The sequence below is a fragment of the Bos javanicus genome, chromosome 17, assembly GCF_032452875.1.
Source record: "Bos javanicus breed banteng chromosome 17, ARS-OSU_banteng_1.0, whole genome shotgun sequence".
Classification (NCBI taxonomy): Eukaryota; Metazoa; Chordata; class Mammalia; order Artiodactyla; family Bovidae; genus Bos; species Bos javanicus.
In genome coordinates, this window is record NC_083884.1 from 6,858,130 (window position 1) to 6,883,257 (window position 25,128).

Here is a 25,128-nt window from a genome sequence, read left to right on the forward strand (position 1 = left end):
ATGAAGGAGATGTGGGTTTGATCCCTGGGTAGGAAAGATCCCCTGGAGAAGGGAATGACTGCCCACTCCAGCATTGTTGCCTAGAGAATCCCATGGACAGAGGAGCCTGGTGGGCTATAGAACACGTGGTAAAAAGCGTCAGACATGACTGAGTGACTGAACACACACATACATGTTCCACCTACACCACCTTCTCCCAAATCTCCAGTGTGAGCAGTAAGTCTTTAGACTTTCTCAAGTACCTGATCTGGGAGAATAAAAAGAGAAGTAAGAAAAAGTAAACAAAACTGAGTCACACTGATGTCAGAAGACTGAGGTAAAGGTCTTAAGACTCCTGCAGTTGAGGTCTGCAAACACCATGAACCCAGACCCCAACTCCAGTTTCTTGGAGGCTCTCCCTCAGGAGACCTGCTCTTAGATCAGTGTGATGTTTCAATCTGTGGCATCCCTTAATTTGAGCCAGTTGTTTCTCTGAAGCTCAGGTGCAAATTTATGGCCCGTATTCAATAACAAGGACAGACCTTGTTAACTCATTTCTGCAGCCTTTAACTTATTCTGTCCCCTTAGTTTCACCTTCACAATTTTATTTTTTCCCCTGTATTTCTATTAACCTCTCAATTTTTTAGGACAAGATGGAATATAAATAACAAGAAAATAAAAACAAGTGTCATATTACCAATCTGTATGGAAAATAAGCAACCTGTCTACAAACATAACTGCTGTCCACCTCTGTGCAATGTTTTCATTACAAAATCATCAGCTCAGCTTTCAATCAATGATTTGAAATCATGGCACTTAAAAGAAACCTTAATCTAAAGTTGTCTACTGTTCAGTTCCTTTCTTAGATCAGGGAAAATTACTAATACTTGAGAGAACTAGTTTTTGGTAAAATTGTTTCCTCCATTTTATTTGTTTTTGTTCAGCCACTAAGACGTGTCTGACTCTTTGTGACCCCATGGACTGCAGCACGCCAGGTTTCCCTGCCCTTCACTATCTCCCAGAGCTTGCTCAAACTCACGTCCACTGAGTCGAAGATGCCATCCAACCATCTCATCCTCTGTCATACCCTTCTCCTCCTGCCTTCAATCTTTCCCAGCATCAGGGTCTTTTCCAATGAGTCGGCTCTTTGCATCAGGTGGCCAAAGTACTGGAGCTTCAGCTTCAGCATCAGTCCTTCCAATGAATATTCAGGGTTGATATCCTTTAGGATTGACTGGTTTGATCTCCTTGCAGTCCAAGGGAAAGTCCTAAGAGTCTTCTCCACAATTCAAAAGCATCACTTCTTTAGGGCTCAGCCTTCCTTATGGTCCAACTATCATATCCACACAAGACTACAGGAAAAACCATAGCTTTGACTATAATGACCTTTGTTGGCAAAGTGATATCTCTGCTTTTTAATATGCTGTTGAGGTTTGTCATAGCTTTCCTTCCAAGGAGCAAGCATCTTTTAACTTCATAGCTGCAGTCACCGCCCAGTGATTTCGGAGCCCAGAAAAATAAAATCTGTCACTGTTTCCACTTTTTCCCCTTCTATTTGCCATGAGGTGATGGGACCGGATGCCATCATCCTAGTTTTCTAAATGTTGAGTTGTAAGCCAGTTTCTGTTTCACTCTCCTCTTTCCTTTTATCCTTTTAACAATGGTTCATTGTATACATATGCTTTATTGTCAGCTTCAAATCCATTTTGAAAATAAGCAAAGTTAACCAGAGGATGAAAAAATAACTCAATGGTCACTGCTTCCTTTCTTTCTCCCATTCCACCTTCCTCTACCATTAGAAGCCCAGTGTATACAATTTTCATCAGTGAACACAAATCTCTTTAGTAGTATCTTGAAAAAATGTACAATAGTGCTTATGAACAAAGAATAATATGACCAATTAAACACTTCTAAGTAAAACATAAGTCAAAGAAGAAATCTCAAGAGAAACTTTAAAATACTTTAAATGAAAACAAAAATAGAACTTAACAAAATTTGCAAGATGCAGAGAATGCAGTGATTAGAGAAAAATTTATAGCACTGAATGCATATGCTAGAAAAGAAGGATCTAAAATCAATAATATAAGCTTCCACCTTAGGAAACTAGAAAAAGAAGAGCAAATTAAATCCAAAATAAGCAGTGGTGAAAAATAATAAAAATTAGAGTGAAAAATCAATGAAATTGAAAACAGAAAATCAATAGAGAAAAATCAATGAAACCAAAAACAGTCTTTGAAAATATCTCTAAAATTAAGGAACTCTTAGCCAGATTAAAAAAGATAGAAAACACAAATTAACAATATTAGAAATGAAAATGGGGCCATTACTACTGATCCCATGAACTTAAATGGATAATAAAGGAATATTATGGACAACTCAAAGCCCATAAATTTGATAACCTAGATAAAAGGGACCATTATCTTGAAAGACACAATCTACCAAAACTCATACAAGGAAAAATAGGCATCTATCCATTAAAGAAATAGAATCAATAATGTATTACCTTCCAAAACAGAAATACCAGGCCCAGATGGGTTCATTGGTAAAGTCTACCAAACATTTAAGGAAGAAACTATACCAATTCTCTACCATCTCTTCCAGAAGACAGAAGCAGAGAGAAAACTTTCTGTCTTCTTCCATGGAGCCAGCATTACCCTAATATTAAAACCATACAAAGACACCATAAGAAAGGAAAGCTATAGACCAACGTCTTCAAGGACATAGACACAAAAGTCCTTAACAAAATATTAGGAAATCAAGTCCAACAATGTATAAAAAAGCATGTGGTACAGAGGATGAGCAACAGCATGGGCTGAAAAGGCCTGGGTCTGAGCTTCAGGCTGTCATATACTATTTAGTGGCCTTGAGGAAGTCACTAAAAACTTCTTTTATCATAATTGACACCGGCCTACCTACTATATGGGGCTTCCCTGGTGGCTCAGATGGTAAAGTAATGCAGGAGACCCAGGTTTGATCCCTGGGTCAAGACGATCCCCTGGAGAAAGGAATGGCTACCCACCCCAATATTCTTGTCTGGAGAATCCCACCGACAGGGGAGCCTGGCAGGCTAGAGTCCATGTCCATTGAGTAGCAGAGTCAGACACGACTGAGAGACTTTCACTTTCATTTACCTACTGATTTAAAGGAATCAAATGAGAAAAAAAAAATGTGCAGAAGTACATCAAATTATATTGTTACTCCAAATAAGGAAGCACTAATTTAATGAACAGCAGCAATGTTACCTTGAGTGACAAGAATCAAGAGAGGGAATTGATTAAATCAAAGCCGCAGGTTTAATCTTGGACGGGCTTCAAATTCACACTGGTATTCATGGGCTTCCGGTGGTTCAGATGGTAAAGAATCTGCCTGCAGTGGGGCACACCTGGGTTTGACCCTGGGTTGTGAAGATCCCCTGGAGGAGGGCATGGCAACCCACTCCAGTATTCTTGTCTGGAGAATCCCCACGGACAGAGGAGCCTGGCATGTTACAGTCCATAGGGTCGCAAAGAGTCAGACACGACTGAGCAACTACGCACAGCACAGTATATTCATGGCAACAGACTGCGGCTCCAAGCCTAAGTAGCCATCTCTGGAATGCAAAGACACCATCAGGACCCACACACACTCTCCCAAGAAAACGACGTTTAGGTTCAGATCCTGCAGACAACGGCAGGACACCCCATTTCTGAGGCACCACCTAAGTAGTTGACAACACTGCCATCCGATGCTCTTGCAGAGGCTGCATTTATTTTCCTTACATGTTCTGGCAGACCGCTTTACTAGAACCTATTACATAGCCACCAATTTATTTGAAACGTGGAGAAAACACAAAAAAATCATTACTCATGGGGTATGTCACAGTTAATGGTACTTAATCAAACTTTCTTCCCCTCATGTAGAAAACCAGCCACATAAATAACCGTATCAGGGATCAATGGAGCCATATGTCTCAACCCTTGAAAAAAGCTACTGGCAGAATGCTGCTCAGATTTTCTGCTGTGCTTAAAGAAAACTATTTTCAGAGAAAGGAACTGTATTTTTATTTGGAAAGAGAAATCCATAATCTCTTTCCTCAATGTGTTTTCTATACCATAATTACATTCTTTTATATATGTACACACACATTAACACAAGTGTACTTGATCAGAAATACTCATATAAAAAATTTAGTTTAGTATCATAAAACACAAGGGCTTCCCCAATGGCTCAGTGGTAAAAGAATCTGCCTGCAATGCAGAAAAATTCAGGTTGATCCCGGGGTGGGGAAGATCCCCTGGAGGAGTAAATGGCAACCCACTCCAGGATTCTTGCCAGGAAAATCCCATGCACAGAGGAGCCTGGTGGGCTACAGCCCTTGGGGCTGCAAAGAGTCAGACACAACTGAGCACACACACACATGAAATATGAAGATGAAGCTTTAGGAATTTCCTTTGACAATTTAAGAAAGCAAATTTCATTTAGAAATGTTTCCGTACATCTATATAGCATACCTATACTTACAAAAAATGTCTGATCACCTGAACTCATGTCTGTTGAATAAAATGAAGGGAAAGCACCCCCTCCATAAATGGCCAAGTTATTTAACCAACTTATCTAAATGTGGGTGTTCACACTGCCTTTATTAGAGCCAGTATCACCAAAATGCAAGCACCACGTATTTTTCTGTCCTCTCCAAAGCTAAACTCCATAGGGAGCGTCATTCTTAAGCTCCTCAACAATTCAGTATTTCCACGGTGAAACTTACTTAACCGAGTGCCGAGTGCCGTTATAAGGCTCCCAGGCAGCAGCATTCCTCAGTGCGAAGGCAACTTTTGTCAGCTAACAATACCTTAAACATAAAGGGATGCGGTGGCTATCTACAGTGGGTATCATCTAGCCTTCTCTGATTTAAGACTGCAATGGCATGCTTAAACTTTTCTTTCTGAAATGCCTGAACATATTTTCTTGAATTCCTGAAAAAACATATTTGACTAGATTAGGTCATTAACCCAAGACCAAAACATACACTATTATTAATAGCTATTACTTGGACAGCAGTTACTGTGTGGCCTGAGCTGTTTCAACAAGTTCATACAATTTGCCTTTCACTGTTTTACTTTGAAGATTGCAAAGGTTTCATTTTTTAATGAAGAGTCTAACAGACAGAAAAATACTGGGGAGTCACAGGACTATCAGGTAAAGCACAGGGAATACAGTCAACAATACTTGGTAATAACTCTGTATCTGACAGATGGTAACTAGACTTAATCCTACTGGTCATTTTGCAAATGTATAAAAGGACCAAGTCACTACGTTGCACACCTGAAACCAACATTGTTTGTCAACTATAATTCAACGTTTAAAATGCTGGAGAGGAAGGAAGGCTGAAGTGAAATTCCCCCAGACAGAGTCAACCTTATTTCACTCATAAAGGAACAGAGCCAGGGCCGAACACAAGGGGAAGGGGACTGCTGCGGAGCCCATCGGCAGAGGCGGCCCCTGAAGTCGTGTATGTACCAAATGTTACCCGATGCGGTTTTAGCTCAGGGTTTCTCAACCTCTACACTACTGATATTATCAAGGGAAAACTATTCCAACACTTGTTAAACCGATAAGGAAGATTTTATTCAGGATTATTGCAATGGATGTAGACTATTGAAAAAAGGAGAGAGAGATTAGGTTCAACTCTAAACACAGCAAAGAGCTGGGAATTTACACTAATAAAAAGCATGAGGGAGTCAGGAGATGGAAAATTACTAAGACATCAAGGGTCGGGGGATTCTTGGGACTTCCCTGGTAGTCCAGTGGTTAAGAATCTGCCTTCCAATGCAGGGAATAAGGGCTTCATCCCTGTTTGAAGAACTAAGATCCCACACGTTGCTGGGGGCAACCAAGCTACATGCCACAACTACTGAGCCCAGGTGCTCTGGAGCCCGAGTGCCACAAACAGAGAGAAGACCAAGGCAGCCAAATAAATAATTTTTTTTTTAATTTTTAAAGAGTAGGGGGATTCTTACTAGACTGATCTAACTTGCTGAACACAGGCCAGGGGTAATTAGACATCAAGGGTAGGGGATAAGGCATTTGATCAGACATCAGGGTGATCAGGTAGGAAAAGTGGGGGTATTTTCACTAAACTGATGCAAGAGAATTCTTACTAAAACTAGGTCAGGCAGGCTAAAGACAGGATGGGAGCCAAGGCGAAGGCCCAATCTAGAAAGCAGCTTAGAGGCGCCCAACTACAGCTTGGGAAGGAAGCGGTCTTTGTTATCATCTTGGATCGGTTAAACCTTTGTCCTGAGAGGTCTCTGTGTGCTTTTGAGGATGCTGAACAGCATCTCTGGCCTCACCTACAGACTCCCAGCGGTACTCCTATCCCCTCCACCCCAAGAGTGACAATCAAACGTGCCTTGGGAGACTGAGGGCTTCCCGGGTGGCTCAGTGGTAAAGAACCACCCGCCAGTGCAGGAGCTGCAGGAGACACAGGTTCCGTCCCCAGGTTGGGAAGATCCCCTGGGGAAGGAAATGGCAACCCACTCCAGTATTCCTGGTGGGGTAATCCCAGGGAAAGAGGAGCCTGGGGGGTTACAGCCCATGGGGTCACAAAGAGTCGGTCACGACTGAGCACACACATTTTGAGACACTGAAACCACTGCTTTAGACCAGGGGTTGGCAAATTTCACATGTAAAGGGCCGGACAGTAAGTAGTCTCAGCTTTGAAGAATACATGTACATATTCTTCCTCCTCTTTCTTCAAGAGTTCACCTTCCCATGCAGGGGGTGTGGGTTCAATCCCTGGTCAGGGAACTAAGATCCTACAAGCTTCACGGCCAAAGAAAAAATAAAAACCAGAATATAAAAATGTTTAAACTACTTTTAGCTGGTGATCATAAAAAACAAACAAACCAAACCAAAACAAAACCACCCACGCAACAGGCCAGATTTGATCACTGTTTGCCAAACTCTATTTCAGACTGAGTATCCGACTGAGTATCACTTTTCAAGTAGCTGTAAACAGTATACAGATAGATATTTAACAAAATACAGATTTACTTAAAACTATGATTTGGGTCGTGGGTAACTGTCTAACAATATCATTTCCTCAAATGAGGAAGAACAGAATCCGAGGCAGAATCTTGTGGCAGACCACGTTTGTTTCTACATTTGTTTGAAAAGTACACTAATTCATAAGAGCCTGGGGAAAACAGCTCAAAGCGCTCCCACCAATCTGCCCTTTCGCTTCTGAACGCAGCTCAAATCCTTCATTCCCATCCCTACGCCTCCAAATCCCCAACTGTATATTGCTGACAGGAGTTTGCTTTTGTTGCTGTTTCGTAACCGACACTACTTTGGTTTATAGAACATGTTTTCCACACTCTCTCGCCTTATCTAACATTCTGCAATGCATCTCTAAAATTAATCTATCCCAGGCTACAGAGTCTATGAATATGAAATAGGTTACTGGGACACCTTATACTGATCAAGGGTCAGTTTCATGAACCCATCCATGCACTCCGCAATCATTTCGACTTTTGCCTCTACAAAAAAATATGTACTCATATTTTAAGAGGATTACCCTGGAAACAATGACAAGCTAAAAATGACCCTAGAATCATCTAATACTACAATCCAGCTATTGAATATAAGAATTGAAGCTATGTGGTGCTCTTGTTTTTAACAGTTACAATAAATACCACTGGGGGGGAAAAAAACCCAGAATTTTTATTTCAGTTTACTAGATTCCATTAAGCAAGGTCTAACACTCAGCAAATTCATAAGGGTTATCTCCCTTTAGGTGATTTCACTTTCTTACAGTATGAAATGATAAAGGTTGATAAAAGGAGAGATTACATTTCTAATAAAATAAATAAATAAAGAACAGGAAAGCAAAGCTAAAAGAAACAGCAGCTATAATTTATTTCTCTGTGAGTCTCAGGTCTCCTTAGGTGTTTTCCTGCTTTGGCTCTTCAAATCCAGCCTAAGCTAAAATGAAGAGGTATGGTAGATGCTGTTACACATACACCAGTTCCCAAAGACCCCAGCAGGGTAAAGACCAAAAGGAAGCAAAACTAAAAGAAGATAAAATAGGAGAGCTGGGTTCGATCCCTGGTTTGGGAAGATCCCCTGGAGAAGGGAATGGCAACCCACTCTAGTATTCTTGCCTGAAGAAACCCATGGACAGAGTAGAGCCTGGTGGGCTACAGTCCATGGGGTTGCAAAGAGTCGGACACAACTGAGCGATTTTCACTCACTCACTCAAATTACTAGGAAAAATGGAGAAAATACCTCTAAACAAATTCAGTAAAACATGTCTAACCTTAAAGGATCCATCTGTTGTGTGCTTATTCTTCTTCGATACAAAAGCAACATTAAAATTTCTCCTTTGGGAATCCCCTGGAGGTCCAGAGGTTAGGACTCAGCACTTTCATTTCCAGAGCCAGGGCTCAATCCCTGGCTGGGGAACTAAGGTCCCGTAAGCTGCATGGCATAGTGGGAAGAGAAAATCATTTCCAGAGCCAGGGCTCAATCCCTGGTTGGGGAACTAAGATCCCTTAAGCTGCATGGCATAGTGGGAAGAGAAAAAAAATCTCCTTTGATGCTAGCAAAGCAGCAGCTTAGCATATTCTTTTTTTGTTTTGTTTTGTTTTTTTTGGCCTCCAAACAAGGCTTCCAGGGATTTCAGTTCCCCAACCAGGGATCTAACCTGAGCCTTTGACAGTGAAGTTCAGGAGTCCTGACCACTGGACCACAAGGGATTTCCCAGAAGACCTATTCTTTATTTTCAACTTAAATTATTTTTAAATTATAAAACAATATATAATCACTGCAGAAAATATAGAGAGAGAAAATATAAAGAAAATAATTATCACTCAAAGCACCACCACATGAAAAACTATTTTTAAAGCTTTAATATATTTCTTGGTAGTCTTTTTTCCATACTTTCTAGTAATTTCACAAATTTTACAAAGTCAGAAGTACAATATATGTGAACGTCATACACACATTTCGCAAAAGATTTGGCAACAGATTGCAACAAATAAGAGATCTATATCTTTAATCTTGTATGCTCATTCTTTTATAAATCTATCAATAAAAACCCAGAAATCTAAACAAAATTAAATAAAAATATACTGTCTTTCACTGAAGATTACTTCTAATAGTGAACAATTGGAACGAGCAAAGCGTTCAGTAATAAAAGAAGGACTGTGCTGTGCTTAGTTGCTCAGTCGAGTCCCACTCTTTGAGACTGCAGAGACTGCAGCCCGCCAGGCTCCTCTGTCCATGGGGATCCTCCAGGCAAGAACACTGGAGTGGGTTGCCATGCCTCCTCCAGGGGATCTTCCCAACTCAGGGATCGAACCCAGGTCTCCTGCATTGCAGGCGGATTCTTTACTGACTGAGCCACCAGGGTAGCCCAAAAGAAGGATTAAACATATATATAAGGGAAATCCATATAATGGAATGAAAGACAACTATTAAAATTTGATTTTTTTGAAGAATTTAATAAAATTAAATCTTGATTCCTTCTCCTTTCATTAAATTTTACATCCTGAGCATTTTTCCAAATCATTTCATTTAATTCTCAAAAAAATCTAATTTATAAAATTTAGACTTCTTAATATCTACTGTAAACTGCTCCAGCAATCTACATTCCCACCAGTAGATTCTTGGGTACATTTTCTTTTTTTTAATTTAACTTTATTTTATTTTTTGCTTTTATTTTTTATTTATTTAAATTGGAGGCTAATTACTTTACAATATTGTAGTGGTTTTGCCATACATTGACATGAATCAGCCACGGGTGTACATGTGTTCCCCATCCTAAACCCCCTCCCACCTCCCTGCCCATCCCATCCCTCAGGGTCATCCCAGTGCACCATCCCCGAGCATCCTGTATCATGCATTGAACCTGGACTGGCGATCTATTTCACAAATGGTACTATACATGTTTCAATGCTATTCTCTCAAATCATTCCACCCTTGTCTTCTCCCACAGAGTCCAAAAGTCTATTCTTTACATCTGTGTCTCTTTTGCTGTCTCGCATGTAGGGTCTTCATTACCATCTTTCTAAATTCCATATATATGCGTTAATATACTATATTGGTGTTTTTCTCTCTGACTTACTTCACTCTGTATAATAGGCTCCAGTTTCATCCACCTCATTAGAACCAATTCAAATGCATTCTTTTTAATAGCGGAGTAATATTCCATTGTGTGTATGTACCACAGCTTTCTTATCCAGTCATCTGCTGATGGACATCTAGGTTGCTTCTATGTCCTAGCTATTGTAAACAGTGCTGCAATGAACACTGGGGTACACGTGTCTATTTCAATTCTGGTTTCCTTGGTGTGTATGCCCAACAGTGGGACTGCTGGGTCGTATGGCAGTTCTATTTCCAGTTTTTTAAGGAACCTCCACACTGTTCTCCATAGTGGCTGTACTAGTTTGCATTCCCACCAAACAGTGTAACAGCGTTTTCTGGGGCACATCTTAATGAGACTTTAGAAGGTATCTTTTTTTTTTTTTTAGTTTTTATCTATTTATTTATGGCTGTGCTGGGTCTTCATTGCTGCTCACAGCTTTCTCCAGTTGAGGGGCACAGTGGCTTGTCTTGCTGCAGAGCCCTGGGGTCCTGGCTCTAGCCACTGAGCTGTAGCCTCTCAAGGGGGGTGCAGGGGGAGGGCCCCAAGGGCACTTATGCTTCCGGGTGACCCCCCCCCCACACCTGCCCTGCCTGGTCTTATCCTGATATTTAATTAAACAAGTCTTTTTAAACCTCCCCCACCCCCAAAAAAGCCCACTCACAGGCCCCAGAGTGCACGAGCGTCAGCGGTTGCATCACACGGGCTCAGTGGCCCTGCAGCATGTGGGGTCTTCCCGGATCAGGGACCAAACCCGCGTCCCCTGCGCTGGCAGGCAGATTCCCAACCACTGGACCACCAGGGAAGTCTAGTATACTCTTTTTTAATGCATTTATTTTTACCTTTTGAGATAATTATTTACTTTGTTATTACTTTTAACATTTCCCCACTTTTTAAATCTTGAAAAATTTCAAGACAACAGTAAAAGATGAAGGAATAGTACAATTAACATCCATATACTAAGAACGTATACTCTTAAATCAACAAGTGCAAATATCTAGAAGAAAATGATTCGTGAAAGTAATTATTTAGATTTTTTAGGTGCCTGCAATTAAATCTCCTTAAAATACCCAAAAAAGTTGCTGATTTTATATAAAATAGCTAGGATCACAAAGAGGTAAGGTTCTTTTCAAAGTTACATTATATACATACTTTTTTAAAATGCTGACATGCTGTTCTGCCAATTTCTTACTAATCTGTCTATGACCACTGAAGAGGAAATCATCCTAAGCTATGTAGAAGCTTCTGGTTACCACTCAGTATCTATCCTCTCCTTCTTTACTAACAGAACCCCAATTGTGTAGCAAGAAGCAAAGACCAAAAGCATAAAAACAGTATCTCCCAGTCTCCCCTGCAGCAGAGGCGATGCTGTGATAACTGTCTCATCAAGGGGTAGAAAGTAATGCCCTCGGAAGGCCTTTCAGGAAAGTCCCTGAAAGGTATAAAGGCTGGAGGCACACTGCTGGCCAGCTCCTTTTTGCTTTTTTGACCTTCTCCTCTTTCCTGGAGTGAGGGCCTGCAGATGCCAGACTCCTGGCACATATTTGAGATGAGAACATGAGGGCAAGGATCCCACCCAGGACAGTGGAGCATAAAGACAGAAGGAACCTGGGGTCCCTGATAACCAAGGAACCAGTCTACCAAGCCTGGATAGCTTAGTCCCAGACTTATTTCATGTGAAGAAAAAAAATCCCCAAATTTGTTTAAACCATTGATTCCTGTAGTTATTTTTGGGTAAACTGAACCCTAACTGATCTGCTGGAGTTATTATACAAAGGTTATTATAACCTGCCAGAGTTATTTTACAAAGGTAAGAAGCAGGTAGAATTGGCTAAAATCAATTAGCTCATTTAAATACTCATTTATTATTCCACACAATCAATCTCTATTGAACATCTATGCTTGGAGGTAGAAGCACAGAAATACATAAGATGTGGCTTATAGTTAAAATGAAGCAACCAAACAATTAAAACAAAGTTTGATGAGTCATGAGGGAATGGCTCCCCACTCCAGTATTCTTGCCTGGTGAATCCCATGGACAGAGGAGCCTGGTGGCCTACAGTCCATGTGGCAGCAAAGAGTCAGACACAACTGAGCAACTAACACTATGGCAGGGAAAGGGTGGCACGCTATGATATCATATGGCAGTATTTATCCCAACCTCTTGTTTGGAAGGCAAATGGGATCAGAGAAAGCTTCCCAGGTGAAAGGGAATCTAAGTTGAGATCTGAAAATGGAGATGGATGTATTAGCCAGTGTTACCCAACAGGGCAATGAAGAAGAGTACTGCAGAAGAGGAAACAGCATGTGCACAGACCCAGCGGAAGCAGGGAGAATGTGACCCGTTACGGGCAGAGCAAGCAGTTTACCCCAGCTGGAGCACACACATGGAGTGCGAGACCACTCTTCCCGGGCACCACCGAAACCACAGAGGCCGTCCCTCTCTGGCCAGACTAGACTCTGGAGTTGTTTTTTAATCATTCCTTTATTAAAATAAATCGAAATTAAGGACCAAAAGAGGCAAAAACTCTTCAGCTCTCTACCTTGATTCTTTAAATGGTAGAATCATCCTGTTCCTCCAAACTGGTGGGGCTTGCTCAACAATGAAGAGGGTAATAGAGGCTTTGCCCAACACTGAATGACCGATTGAGAAGGGTTAGGCTGACAGATGCAGGAAAGTGTCACATGAGACTTACTGCTGGCAAGAATAACACTTTGGCAATAATCATAAAGAAATGGCTGGAAAGAGAACATACTATAATAGGGGGACAAGAGATGAAGGAGGTCATGACTAGAGTACTTACAATGGAATGCAGAGAAGAGGAAGTGTGCTTTGAAGAGAGATTAGTAGGTGAACTGGAGAGGACTGAGAAGATGTGCAGGGGCAAGAAGACGTGGGGAAGGGAGATCTGAGGGGTCTAGCTTGGGAGAGGAAGCACGATTAAGACTCCATGCTCCAGAATTCCATCTCTATCAGTGAGTGGTTTTGTGACCTTCACTTAAACCCCATGTGTTTCAGTTTCTGCATCTGTATAATGGGAATAATAACATAATCTCAAAGGATTTGTGAGGAGTTACATGGAAGTTCTCAGAACAGGACATGGCATATAGAAGATGCTGAATAAATGCTAGCCACGTGCAAAGTGATGGTGACGCCATTCACCAAGACAGGGGACACAAGAGGAAGCACAAGTTCTGGGGAAGAAGAATGATAAGTTCAAGTTCAAATACATTCACCTTATCTGCCTGTGGGACACGCAGGAGGCAGTTGGGGATATGGGCTGCAGCTCAGAGGAGAGCAGTGAGAGTCAGATGCTCCTTGATCAAGGGTGGTGTAGGGTGACATCTGAGCCAGGCCCCGGCAGACAGGAAGAAGCAAGCCCCGAGGGGACGGAGTAAGATGTAGTAAGATGCAGAGAAAAGAACTCGGGCAGCTCCCAGGGAACACGGACACTCAAGGGACAGACAGAGGGGAAAAGACGGAAGGAGCAGCCACTGAGACAAGAGGAAGACTCACAGAAAACAATTCTAATAAAGCTGTACCGTAACAACTAAAGAGACAAAAACACGAATGACGGTGAGACGAGGGAGGCACACCATCATGCACAGGGCACCAGCTTAAAGGCTGCAAATCAAGAGTGGGGACAAAAAGATTCGAACGAAAAAGAGCATTCCCTAAGAACCAGTATTTACAGGTTATTAACACTGTTCGTAAATTATCATAAGAACCCCAGAGTGAAATCTCCAAGTTGATAAGAGGCAGAGGGCTCTTTTAGTGAGCAAACGGTCCAATCAAACTGCTTTATCAATGAGGCTAAGCCTGAGAAAAATCTCATACAGTAACCTGAGTGGCCAAGAAAGAATCACATTTTTTAAGGAAAGAAAGCAGAACACAATGGCTTTACTGAAAAGTAATCCAAACTGCATTTTGAAAATAAAGTTCAATTGGCCCCTAAGCTTTCAGTTACTGAACCTGAAAAGCCACTTTAAATCACATCACTTTGGGGCTTGGAGGAAAGAAAGATAGCCATTGGTCCAGATTCCGGATATGAGATGTATTCTGGAAAGCCTGCTGTAAAGCAGATAACTGCATCCGAATCTAAGACCATGGCATCCGAATCTCTGGGTAGACAGTTAGGGAAAGTGTACTGCTCTCTGAAATGTGTTAAAGACACTTACCAGACCATTCATGCACACACCAACATCTGGGAACCCCTGATCTTTCTGATCAGAAGACCAAGGGATAGAGAAAATGAAAAGCCTAGACAACTGCACACAGCTAACAAGACATGTGGAGCAGTCCTCACATTCTAACTTGTATCAGAATCACCCAGAGAGCTTGTTAAATACAAACTGAGACTACTGCAGGAGCTTCTGATTCAGCCCAAGAACTCACATTTCTAACAAGTGTGAGGTGAGGCTGCTGCTGCTCACCTAGGGACCACACTTTGAGAATCTCTGGTGTGGACTAGTCATTAGAGAGTTTCCTAAGGGCTTCCCTGGTGGCTCAGACGGTAAAGAATCTGCCTGCAATGAGGGAAACTCGGGTTTGATCCCTAGGTTGAGATCAAAAGGGATCCCAGAAAGGGAATGGCAACCCACTCCAGTATTCTTGCCTGGAGAATCCCATGGACAGAGGAGCCTGGGGGGCTACAGTCCATGGGGTCACAAAGAGTCAGACACGACTGAGCAACTGACACTCTGTGTACATCAACTCAATGTGACCTGTACCCTTAAAGAAAAGGTAGCGCATTTCAGAAATGATGCTGAAAATGAAACAGAAAACATGACGAACTATAAACTTCACACATGTATTCTAAGCCCTTCTGGTCAATTGGAAAAAACACAGAAAGCTGGAAAAGACCCAGACTAAACTAAGCTAGAATGAAACTACAAGGGGTCAGGGAGAAGAGACCAAAACGACTGAATAAATGAAGACCACATTCACAAAACAGGGTAGAGACAGGTCATAATTTTAAAATCTACAAAATTATGAAAAGGTATGATCATAATGACAGCATTAGGCAGCTGTTTTAATTATTTGACTGTAAGAAGTCACTTTTAAGTATCTTTTTGTGTTATTTACTCAGGAAATCTAATCCCCAAATACTCTTGAGGCTAAATTTTTATTCAAAACAACTTTCAAACATGGTTTCCCATTGGTTCCACACAAAGCCAGAGAAGCCACAGAGAAACATCCTCTCCTCACCACCGCCACCTTAATTCTGCATGACTCAGACCTTCTGGTATTACATTAGAAAGAACAGCATTCTAACGCTGCTCTGACCGCTCCTCTCTGCTCATGCAGACAGCTCCTAGCCCTGAAACACTACATTCAAATATATTATTCTCTCACCAGATCAGAAGATCTGTAATTGCCTCTGTCTACCTGCTATTTGTCTCACGGTTCTGAGCACACCTCCAAAATCCGTAACGATGAATCCCACTGGCAACATCCCCTTGGGGCTGTCACGCACATTTTATATCATATTGTTTGCACCCTTTTTCAAGCCAATTTATCACTTGTGGTTGTTCCTGGGCTAGCTCTAGAACCTGCTGTCATTTCCTTCGAAGAAAGTAATACATCCAAGGGTTAGATCCTTTCAATATCCATGGGACTCCTACATCCAGCTAAGCTGCTCCCTCTTCCTTCGCTAAGCCGCTCCCTCTTGTTAAGCTGCTCCCTCTTCCTTCGGAGCATCTTTGCCCAGGCTTTCCTCTTTGTTACATATATTTGCTTTTGGACTCCTCCCACCCAACTCCCAACACCCTCCTGTCTTCCCCAAAATAACCTCACTTCTAAAGGCACAAGGTCTGGGTTCTGAACTTTTCAAAGTCAGTCTAAGTATCCTTCTGTCAACAAACACACCACTTTTTAGAGCTTAGAAGCAAAATCAGGCTACCCAGACAGGTTAATGGTTTGAACTGTCATTAATTTTTTCCCCAGGATTCATTACTAGCTATCCTTCACCATAAAAATGTTGATTCTGCTTACGGTCTTGAAACAAAAGCTTCCTAAGACATTAGAGGATCTCTCCTTTGTCAAGCCCTGAGACAAGACACACACACACACTAGCCCACCTACCTGAAGACCAAAATTCAGAGTTTACCATAATCAAATCCCAAATATAATGTAACTGCCCACCAAACAGCTAACTTAAATTTTAAACACAGGCTCTATGCTTACTGTCAATTATTAAATCTTAGTCTAAAGAAAGTGAAAGTGAAAGTCGTTCAGTCATGTTCAACTCTTTGTGACCCCATGGACTTGGAATGTCCATGGAATTCCTCAGGCCAGAATACAGGAGTGGGTAGCCTTTCCCTTCTCCAGGGGATCTTCCCAACCCAGGGATCAAACCCAGGTCTCCCACATTGCAGGTGGATTCTTTACCAGCTGAGCCACCAGGGAAGCCCAAGAATACTGGAGTGGGTAGCCTATCCCTTCTCCAGTGGATTCTGACTCAGGAATCGAACTGGGGTCTCCTGTGTTGCAGGTGGGTTTTTTACCAGTTAAGCTACTAGGGAAGCCCCAAATCTTAATTATAAACCATATATCTGATAAAGAGTTAAGATTCAGAACATAATAAACAACTCCTATAACTCAATAACAAAAAGACAAACAACCTGATTAAAACATGGGCGAAAGACGTGACTAAACATTTATCAGTATATGAATGGCTAAGAAGCATACGAAAGATGTTTAACATCACTAATCATTATTGAAATGCAAATCAAAACCATGCGACATCACTTCATACACATCAGGATGGCTATCATCACCAAAAACAAAAACAAAAAAATACTAAAACCCAGTGTTGGGGAGGATATAGAGAAACTGGAATGCTTGTGCACTTCTGGTAGAAATATAAAATGGCTTGGCTGATGTGGAAAACAGTAAGGTGGTCCTTCAAAAAATTTAAAATAGAATTAATATGTGACCCAGCTATTCCACTTTAAGATATATATCCAAAACAGCTGAAAGCAGGAATGCAAACAGATTATTTACACACCCATGTACAAGTAGCGTATTCATAACATTCAAAAGGCTGAAGCAACCCAGATGTCCGTTAATAATGAATGAATGGATAAACAAAATGTAATGTGTGTGTGTGTGTGTATAAGAAATATTATTCACCCTTAAAAAGGAAGGAAATTCTAACAAATGGATGAACTGTGAGAACATTACTATAAGTAAAATGAGCCTGTCACAAGAAGACAAATACCACATGAATCCACTTCCATGAGGTACACAGAACAGTTAAATTCACAGAGACAAAAAAAAGAAAGGTGGCTGCCAGGTGCAGGGGGCAGGGAGAATGAGCAGCTGTTTAATGGCTACAGAGTTTCACTATGGAAACTGGTTGCACAACAATGTGAATATACTTATAATACTGGAACTACATGCTTGAAATTTGCTAAAATGGTAAATTTTGTGTTGTGCGTTTTAACACAATTTTTAAGTATACACAATGAAATATTTTCTTATAATGGCCTTAACTTATAAGTCTATAGTCATTTTTATCTTACATAAAGTATATTTCTCTTAATATTAACATACATAGAATGATATAATACTGTATGTGTCTTTTAAAGTAAAAGTATAATCTGATTATAAAATACCTAAAAATATTTCAGTATTTATTTATAATATCAATAAATTTAGGAAATATGTCTATTTATAAATAAATACTACAAATAATTGATAAATAAAAAGAATTGATGCTTTTGAACTGTGGTGTTGGAGAAGACTCTTGAGAGTCCCTTGGACTGCAAAGAGATCCAACCAGTCCATCCTAGAGGAGATCAGCCCTGGGTGTTCTTTGGAAGGAATGATGCTAAAGCTGAAACTCCAGTACTTTGGCCACCTCATGCGAAGAGCTGACTCACTGGAAAAGACCCTGATGCTGGGAGGGATTGGGGGCAGGAGGAGAAGGGGACAACAGAGAGTGAGATGGCTGGATGGCATCGCCGACTTGATGGACATGAGTTTGGGTGGACTCCGGGAGTTGGTGATGGACAGGGAGGCCTGGTGTGCTGCTATTCATGGGGTCGCAAACAGTCGGACACGACTGAGCAACTTAACTGAACTGAACTGCAAATAAATGATTTATTAGGGTGAGGGTGGGATGATTTGGGAGAATGCCATTGAAACATGTATATTATCACATGTGAAACAGACTGCCAGTCTAGGTTTGATGGATGAGACAGGGTGCTCTGGGCTGGTCCACTGGGACGACCCAGAGGGATGGGATGGGGAGGGAGGTGGGAGGGGGCTTCAGGATGGGGAACACATGTACACCCGTGGCTGATTCATGGCAATGTATGGCAAACCACTACAATACTGTAAAGTAATTAGCCTCCAATTAAAATGAATAAATTTATAAAAAAGAAAAAAGAAATATGTCTATTTATAAATAAATAGTACAAATAAATGATTTATTTATAATGTTTATAAATAAATTTTTTAGATTTAAAATATCTAAAAAATAACACACTTTATACACAAAGCTTACTTTCTGTAAAATTAATAACTTTGTAGGAAGGATTACTAAAGAATGTACATGGCAATGAAAATATCCTATCAAAGTCTAGTATTCAATATTAATACTTGCTTTCATTTGGGGGATTCAAAGAACTTCATAAAATCTCAGTACTATAAAGAAAAGATTTGGTCTGTCCGAACCATAAATTGCACAGCAAAGCTTTCTTCACAGTGTTTACTGAGTAATGCTGGCCTGGATGCTACAGTAGCAAAGCACAGACTCCAGGAGCCTCTAAGACCTATCCCGTCACTCTTTACCACAAGCTGAATAAGATACCTGAGGTACAACTTACTAGCAAACCAAGAAGATATTTCATAAAACTTAGTTATTTGCCATCTAGCTGTCAAAAACAAATTTATCCATCTGCATCCAAGGAAAAATATACTCATTTTAAATTGAGACATAAAGTTCAAATAACTGTAATTTGATCTAACAACATGCAACTTGAGAACATAAGTGAAAGTTGCTCAGTCGTGTCTGGCTCTTTGTGACCCCATGGACTATAGAGTCCATGGAATTCTCCAGGCAAGAATTCTGGAGTGGGTAGCTGTTCCCTCCTCCAGGGGATCTTTTCAACCCAGGAATGGAACCCGAGTCTCCTGCACTGCAGGCTGATTCTTTACCAGCTAAGCCACCAGGGAAGCCCACTTGAGAACATAATCCTGTGTCAAAACAGTATACTAAAAATACCAGCATTGTTTTATTCAAAGCAAAAATCAAGGTGATTGTAATACCTTTAAATCCAAAATAAAAGATTAGGTGGAAGTATGCTTTCATTGCATTGGCGGTGTCCATCTTGGGTGGCAGTCACTTGTAAAATTCCCAAACCCTTCCCCCTTAGCACTCTGATTCAGATTATGACACACTAGATTTGGCACCTAGTCCTACTAATCTGAATTTTCATTGTGCATTTTTAACAAGTACTATAACAACACTTTACAATGCAAAACACACCTCTAATAAGATGCAAATTAGAGAGCCTTAGAAATATATCTTATAAGGAAATTAAATCTCATCTTATTCAACCTGATAAACAATTGACAAATTGATCAATTTTAATAAGAAAGAATAGCAATATTTACATACAAATAAACAGCATATGCTTCTCTGTAAGCTACAAGTCTAATAACAATACTATTATATGACTGTTTGAAACTCAGAGTCACCACTTTTTAGAAGTAACTTTCAATATAGTGTATAAAACTTCAAACACACATACAAATTATACAGAGAGAAACTGGTTTCATTACATTATTCCTCCTTCTGGTTTTTGATCAAAATTAGAACTTCGCAGATCCCACAGTGCAGCTCTGAAGAAATTTAGACTACTTCCCAAAACACCCTCCTAGGGTTTACATTTACCACCACAGAAAATAGGATGCTTAAAAGAATGCCACCAGAGGATTCAGATGCAGTTCCCAAAGAAAAAAAAAATCTTTGGGACTTCCCCAGTGGTCCAGTGGCTAAGATGCCACCCTCCTAATGCAGGGAGCTGGGTTCGATCCCACAGGTGTAACCAAGAGTTCACATGCGGGAACTAAGATCCAGTTTAGTCAAATATATAATTTTTTTTTAATGTTTTGAGTAGAGCAGAGAGCGCAGTCTCTCAGAAAGACTGCTTTGAACAAGATAATGTTCACCTCTGTGGACAAGGGATGTTGCCTGTCATTCCAGTAAACTAGGACCAAGCCATCAGCCACTGCAGCACCCCCACGCCCACTGATGGTACGCCCCAAGGGCAATTCAGGATAGAGAAAAACAGGAAGCACTCTGTGCTCTGGATACTGGCCCTAGATAATTAAGATGCATATCTAACGAATAATTTCAGTGAGCATGTCTTGCATCTTCCTGTAAGTAAAAAGGCACTAAAATCATTAACTTGCAATGTTTATTTCTGTGATTAGCAGTTATCTTTTGATGTTTGACTACACGTTTTGTTTTGTTTTGTTTTGTTTTAAAGCTCAACATGCCTACACATCCTGGCTCTTCCCTTACCTCCTGGAGCAGCTCCTCAGAGGTATCTGAGAGGCTGTCTCCCGGGCTATAGTCTTCAGTAAAGTCCCAGAATAAAACTTAATTCAAAACTCTCAGGTTGTGTTTTCCTTCCATCAGCACTTGGATGTGTAAATTCAAGTAGGCTTATTTTTCTTTAATTTGTTACTGAACATTACTGAACACACATCAATAGTAACAAGAAAAGACATTACCTGTGATTACTCTCTTCACCAGCCTTCTGCTAGATTATGTTTGCTCACTTCACTCTATCGGAAGGGCAGAAAAGATTTTCCCAACACTTGGCACTGCTGGCAATTCCCAGAAGAATATTTCCAAAATCTACAGAAAACAACTAAAAAAAAAGAGAGAGAGAGAGACCCACAGTCATCAATAAACTAAAAAAACCCAATCAATTTTTCTCCAGGTTTTCTCCCCTCCCAGCTACCGCCATTTGTTGTGCACTGAATGGCTCTGCCTCAGATTGCACTAATTTTTAAAAAAAATTATAAGCAAAAATTGAATCTTTATTTAGAAGTCTGAATGCTAGCCAAATATGACAGACTCCCACTGGGCAGCAGAAAGGAGAGAAGGATTCTTCTGTCCTCCAAGAGACGGTAAGTAATTACATACTTCTTTTAGAAGAGAAAAAAAAATGTGGAATTAAATAAACCCATATCCATGCATCAGCAACATAACATTATAATGAGAACAAAATATAAAATAGCAAGAAACTTCATAGGCTGCTTCTCTTTAAAGGTGTGATATTTGCCAAATATTCCCAGGCACCTCTGACCTATTCAAATATTGACAGTTGAAAGTTCAATTTTTTGCCATCCCATGGGCAAAGTTTACTTTGGTTTTAGAGACAGATCTCATGTGATCATGCCTACCTGGGAAGATGTTTCACAGCACAGTTACATGGCTTCCTGACCATACATTCAGAAAAACGTGAGCTTGAAGAAGGCTGAGAAGGGACTTCCCTAGTGACACAGTGGCTAAGATGCAGTGCTTCTAGTACAAGGCCTGGGTTCCCAAAAAAGAAGAAGCTGGGAAATTGTCCCACCTAGGACGAACAGTACAGAGAACATAACCTAGAGGTGTCCTAGAGAGCACAGACTAACCCCAAGCATAGAGACCGCAAAAGGCCAAAAAACAGTGAAGTCGCTCAGTCGTGTCCAACTCTTTGCAACTCCATGGACTGTAGCCTACCAGGCTCCTCCGTCCATGGGATTTTCCAGGTTACGGTGAGCAATTCAAGTCAGAATCTACTCCTGATAGGGACAGAGTAAAGGGACAAAGTAGGTGATTAAACAGAATCCCTCTAGGGGACTATAAATAGAAAATATATGGGAGACCCCTGTAAGTTAATGATTACTCAAGAGAGAAGGTCTGCTTACCCACAAAACCAAGCAGGCTTGCTTAACACACAACCATGCAACAGAAGCATGAGACGTGCCCCAAAACAAGATAACAACGGTGGCATAAACCTCACATCCTCCCCAGTGAGCTCATTAAGTTAATGATCCCTAGGACATACTCTCTGCACACATAAAAAAATAATAATAATTTGTGGACCTAGCTTGACCATGTAGAGACAAGAAAACTCTCCTGCCCAGCCTGGAAGAGGAGCTGATGATGGAAGTATGATGTCTACCCAAGAGAGACAAAGGAGCTCTTCTGCCCCTCCCTACTTTTCCTTTATTATAAAACTGTAGCCCAGTAAGTTCTTAGGGTGTGGCATTTCTCGCCCACACACTTGTAAACCTCACAAATGTTCTATTCTAATAAGTCACTTCCTTATCTATCACTTTGTCTCTTGCTGAATTCTTTTCTACACTGAGACATAAAGGACTGCTATACTGGAGCCCTTCAGAGGCCCCCCTGAAATGACACTACACAGTTTCAGTACAACAAATGTTCAGTCGCTAAATCGTTTCTGACTCTTTGCAACCCCATGTTCTTCAGCACACCAGGCTTCCCTGTTCATCATTATCTCCCAGAGATTGTGCAAACCCATGTCCATTCAGTTGATGATGCCATCCAACCATCTCATCCTCTGTCATCCCCTTCTCCTCCTGCCTTCAATCTTTCCCAGCATCAGGGTCTTTTCCAATGAGTCGGCTCTTTGCATCAGGTGGTCAAAGTACTGGAGTTTCAGCATCAGTCCTTCCAATGAATATTCAGGGTTGATTTCCTTTAGGACTGACTGGTATAACAAATATACCAGCTCTTTTCAAAATCTCTGTGTAATAAGGACGCACCATTCATTGACATAATTTTTCTGTAACAGCCCAGTATATTAAAAGATGGTTCCTTAGAAGTCACTATAAGAGGTTTTGTGTGTATGTTTGACCTACAGATGCCTCAAAGGCTTGGAAGTCGTTTCTTATAACACATGTTTGTTTCGTGAAAGGGATAAAGATGAAGAGAGGGACCTTAATGTGACCAAAGTCTTCAAAACTGGATACAGTTGTGGTAATGCCTGGGCACAGAAGAAGTGTGTATGGGGCCTGAGAGGCAAGGGATAACACTTCACATGCAAATAAACAAATTCACATTAAAATTTCTTCAGTACCTTCAAATCTGCCTTCTTCACTTGACTCCAATATTTAGCACCTATGACCTCAAAGTGTAATTCACAATCAAATCTCTGGGCATTTCATCTCAAGCAATTTTACAATGACTTACAAGTGAGAGAGAATTCTACTTCTTCCATAATCCCACATGAACTGTTTTATTATCAGGTACTGGAGAGAGACAGGCTCTGCTACTGCCTCTTAACGATTACAGATTGCTTCCAGATGCTTTTCAGGTGATGTCAAGCCTTTTCTCATTCTGAGACTCTTGAATTATGAAAGGGCATCTCTAATTCATGAGAAACACTCCTCCCACTTCAGTATCCATTACCATACATCCTGCCCTTTCCCTCCTTTACAGGCACTCACACACACATGCTTTTACTTGGCAGCAAGGCATCCCTATGTATCAGGAAGGGCTTACTGAGAATCACACACATGCTTTTACTTGGCAGCAAGGCATCCCTATGTATCAGGAAGGGCTTACTGAGAATCACACACATGCTTTTACTTGGCAGCAAGGCATCCCTATGTATCAGGAAGGGCTTACTGAGAATCACTTATATTTTACCAGCAGGATTCCGACAGCAGCCACGCTTCGAGACTTCAAAGGAAGCTGAGTTCCTTGAGAGTAATGCACAGGATAACATGGAAAGCAAGGTTAAACGGAATTAAAGTAAATTGAAAGGACTCTCTTAAAATTCACTGGGTCTTTATAATTCTCTCCTTGTCACTTCCCTTAAAAACAAAATACATCTCCTGCTAATAAGGGGGTGAGGAGATGGCAGTTCACAATTGAGTCACACCCAAATCTCTGCCCAGGCAAGTGCTTTCCTTCTAACAAAACATTCTACCTCCACTTAACAAAATCAAATTCAGGTTCACAATCCTTCTATGCAATGGCTATGTCATTTCCCTAACTTCAAAACAGGGACAAATTTAAACCTCATTTGCAGATGGCATAAATTCAGTGAATTCAGACCTCTACTATGCTGAGTTCAGAAATCTGCTAATAGGTGGGGAGTGCACAAAAAGCACAGCAAACCATCAGATGAATGCTGTGCAGGTTGTGGGTGGAGAGGGGAAGATAATTAACAGCCACATCACAGATTTCTCCCTGTATCGGCAAAATGAATGCAGAGGGGCGTTTTCATAGGAGGTGTGGATTTTTCCATAGCATTGGATTAATTGACCCGTGCTATAATCAAGTGCTTTCCTGGAGAGTAATTAACAAACCAATCAATCAAGTACAAGCCTCAAACAATTCAAGAAGTTTTCAAATTCGTAGTGTTGACGATGAGTTGATTATTGAATAATTTCATTCTCCAAAAGAGCTGAACTGAGACAGGTTATGTGAAAACTTGCAGATAAGAACAAAATGTTCTACTGAGGCCCACAGTCTTCCCTGATTCCACTCAACCATAGTAATAATAATTCAAGAGTCTTAAAATGGATGGCCCTAAGCCCAATCCATGAATTTTATAGGTGACAAAAATAAGGCACAGGAAAGGTAGGGGACAGGGCTTCCCAGGTGGTGCTAGTGGTAAAGAAGCTGTCAGACAATGCAGGAGACATAAGAGATGCAGGTTCAATCCCTGGGTCTGGAAGATCCCCTGGAGGACAGCATGGCAACCCACTCCAATATTCTTGCCTGGAGAATCCCATGGACAGAGGAGACTTGTGGGCTACAGTCTATAGCGTCACAAAGACGCGGACACAACTGAAGAGACTTAGCATGCACAAGGTAGGTGACGTGTTCAAAATTAAATGCTGGTGAACAGTGAAGACAGAGGTAGAACCCATATCTTCTCTATGTTAAACTCACAATTCCTCAACTACCTACCCATTAAGTCCATTTCATTCCTTTTCAAGCTTTGTGGAAAGCTCAATCAAATGAAGCTTTAATCTTCAA

The 25,128-nt window shown here is 40.9% G+C and overlaps 1 protein-coding gene across 2 annotated transcripts in view; it reads right to left on the reverse strand.

Annotated features, from left to right (window-relative positions):
* Window positions 1–25,128, reverse strand: part of FHIP1A (FHF complex subunit HOOK interacting protein 1A) — a 301,594-nt gene that overhangs the window by 197,620 nt on the left and 78,846 nt on the right. Inside the window, exon 2 of one of the 2 annotated variants that reach the window (XM_061383994.1) lies at window positions 20,853–20,992. The exons of the other annotated variant lie outside the window; for it this stretch is intronic. The gene's annotated coding sequence lies outside the window, so the exon portion shown is untranslated. The remainder of the gene's footprint in view (window positions 1–20,852; window positions 20,993–25,128) is intronic. 2 annotated transcript variants of the gene reach the window in all.